Here is a 3385-nt window from a genome sequence, read left to right on the forward strand (position 1 = left end):
AATCAGCAGGACAACAACTTTGACTTTCAACACCAATTTTTACACCCTTCTATTTGTAAATGACAAATGGTCATAAAGCAGACAATATACTTGACAAAAAATCGACATCTAACTAGTCGATATAGCTTCTTGGAAGGTAAAGAACATCAATGCAAAACCACAGATCTTGTCAATCAAAAATAAATTGTACATGACAGAAACACAAAACCTTTTTGAACTTCTGCAGTAAGTACCTCCCTATCAAACAGTAGGACAAAACAATGATGCTGTGAAAGATAAAATTATACACCACAGATAGGTAAATAATAGAGAAAAAAGCCAATAGGCACAGATAAGTATAAGAAGCAGAAAGGGTTGTTTGCTAATCTATTTAAGGCAACCTAAGCTAATTCAATATTAATTGAGCTACAGTGCAAAAGAATTTCCAATGATGTATGAGTTATCAAACATACCCAAAACTGGATACAATAAAACTAGGGTGTTAAAAATAAATGCTTGTTGCTACAGTTTTTTTTATCAAAAGTAGCAAATCAAGATATCAAAGGTTCAAGGATTATCCCTCACTTTTTGTCAATTCAAATAATAAAAGATGACATACCAGTACACATACTGTGTAATAAATGGGTTATTTAGGTTGGAAGTACACCGAGTACCAACCTTAAATAATAAGGGAAAAGATTAAAAGGTTTACAGTTGCAAACTGTACGTACCCAGCAATCTAATGTAATAATATAAATTAATATACAGATCAAACTAGATATTAATATCCTCTTAATTAAAACCAAACATGGTCACTGTAAAACAAAGGATTAAAAACTAAACTGTCAATCAAAAAAAGACTCCCTGGAAACTATCCTAGTATATAGTAAATCGCATATGACATTTCTAGTTAAACTAAGGAACTAAGACCTTGCACGCTCACTAGTCCTCAGCAACTCTTGCAGAGTTCCCTGGCAGAAAATGTCCAGCCCAAAACATGCATTAAAATGGATTGCATAGGGCAATGACAAGGGACTTATCTTAATATAAATTACTTCTGAAAACTGTTGGGTAAATGTTTTGTTGATAAGTGCAGGACAAATGATGTGGTATTTTATGGTAAAAAAATGAGAAAAAGGGTTAACCCTGCCAAAGTTGTGTAAGGACAAAAGTAAGTTCAAGTAAAATAGTATTCCACTCTACACCCACATAATCTTAACTACATAAAAACACAATCCAGTGTTTCACTGCAAGATGGACAATAGGCAATAATAATCACATAGCGGAGAGCACGTGGAAAATTGAATATGGTCGCAAGTCACTTTATCAGTGAGAGACCTTAGTCTGTTCATTCCCAGTCACTAACAAACTGCTGCTTACTGCAACGTCCTCCGAAAGACAGGTCTCTTGAAAAAATTTGAACTCTAGACACTATAAAATTTAGGACAATATTGCAAGTATTATTACTGTGGTTTTATTGTTATCAGTAAGCAGCCCCTGTAGGGTGACGAGGTTGCTTCCAGACCCCAAACACATAGCAGTCACTGGAAAAAGTGAAATTCTTAAAAGTTGTATAAAGTTAATGGTCTAAACTACCACAATTCAGGAAGTATGGAAAGGGAAGGAGAGAAAATCTAAATGGTCTTTCAAGCGTGACAATGAAACATGGTAAATCTTTTATGCCTACCAAATACTAACGTAGAATGTAGATACACTTAGCAGAATTATCTTACAAAGTCTTTACATACCCCTAACGGACCCAAAATAGTACATTCATAATACATTTATTTACAATCTCAAGAAAAATAGATACGTACACACTTTTTTTGTGTACTGTACTACATATGCGTACTACAGAATACACTACATCTGTGTACTGCAATGAACTCTCTTTGTGAGGGTAGAATTTCATGACAATATAATCAGGTGAACACTTCATACCCACATGTCAGTGCTGGCAGAGGCACTTCAAGATTTTGAATCATATCCCCTATTTGAAAAAGAACTTACCTTGATTATAGGCTGTGACTTTATAGACTCATCACTTGTACACGATAGAAAATAACTCTATCAATCCACTAAAAATGATTTACAAAGATAATGACAAGAATACAGCTATATTCTTAATAAAATCAAAATGTCCCTAAAGGCAATTATCTGAAATAAAAGAAATAAAATTATCATCCTCTTACAGCTGTTCAGTTCTTAAAATACTACCTCAGGAGAACTCATATAATTTATAATACCAGTTGCTTCCACCCTTTTTACATTTCATTTTACCTAGCAAGATTTAAAAACTGCATGCTACAAGTTCTGCATCTTTATATACAACTTTAAAAAATAATATTAAAATCCCTACAACTCTAGTATATATAATGAAACTTAATATCATATGATTCTGAAACTATATGGATCTGTTATAGTAAAGCAATGCATATTTGAGGGGTGGAGTTTTCTGATAATAATGCACTGTTAATTCATTTTAAAAATTAAAACATGAAATTGGGAGCAATATTACTAATTTACAATATGGTTGGCTAGTGGTAGATTAAAAAAAATCAATATTGATTAACAATATAATTTCTCATCATGCAAGATGAGTAAGCAACTGCTCCTCCTACCAAGGTTTGCAAAAGGATAAATCACAGCACTGAGCATATCAACAATGTATAAACTATGAAGGCAAAGAGAAAAATGGTGACCTTGATCTGATGAGTTCATTTAGCCACAGGATACTTAACATTATATATCATATATCAGGTATTGTATTTTTCATGACCCACTTAATTATGATCAACTTGCCTGCTAGCGCTGACGTGCTGACTTGAGGTGTTCCACTGTCACATTTCTAAATTCCTAAAGAGCTTAGGCACTCTAAAATATAATAATCACATGTGTAGGGCTGTTATGCAGGTGCTCTCCATGTTGAGCACCACAACTAACGGTCCTACTTGTTGCCTTCAAAAGCCACTGACAACAGCCAACAATACATTCTTTAGACCATCTACCTACTATAAAGTGTATAAGATGTAATCTGATGATCAAAATTAGGACCATAATCCTTTTCAATTGGGCAGATATATCCTCAGGTACTGTAAAATACACCACAAATTATACTCCTGCAAAAAATATGGATAAAAAGAAAAAAAAAGGGGCCAAAATTGTAAGTAGTCTGTATCCCAACCAATGTAACTTTAAAAATTATTTCCCTTTTTAATTTATTCCTTTGGCAGTAGGATAAACCACCTTATACTGTACATTATATTAGAAAATAATGGTCATTCAAAACAAATGAAGACTGATGATGGCTAATAAAAATAACAAGTAAGGACACCACAACTACTACTACTACTACTAATAATAATAATTGTAATAATAATGATAACCTCTACTGGACCAAATTTGA

This window comes from Palaemon carinicauda, chromosome 2, assembly GCF_036898095.1.
Source record: "Palaemon carinicauda isolate YSFRI2023 chromosome 2, ASM3689809v2, whole genome shotgun sequence".
NCBI lineage: Eukaryota > Metazoa > Arthropoda > Malacostraca > Decapoda > Palaemonidae > Palaemon > Palaemon carinicauda.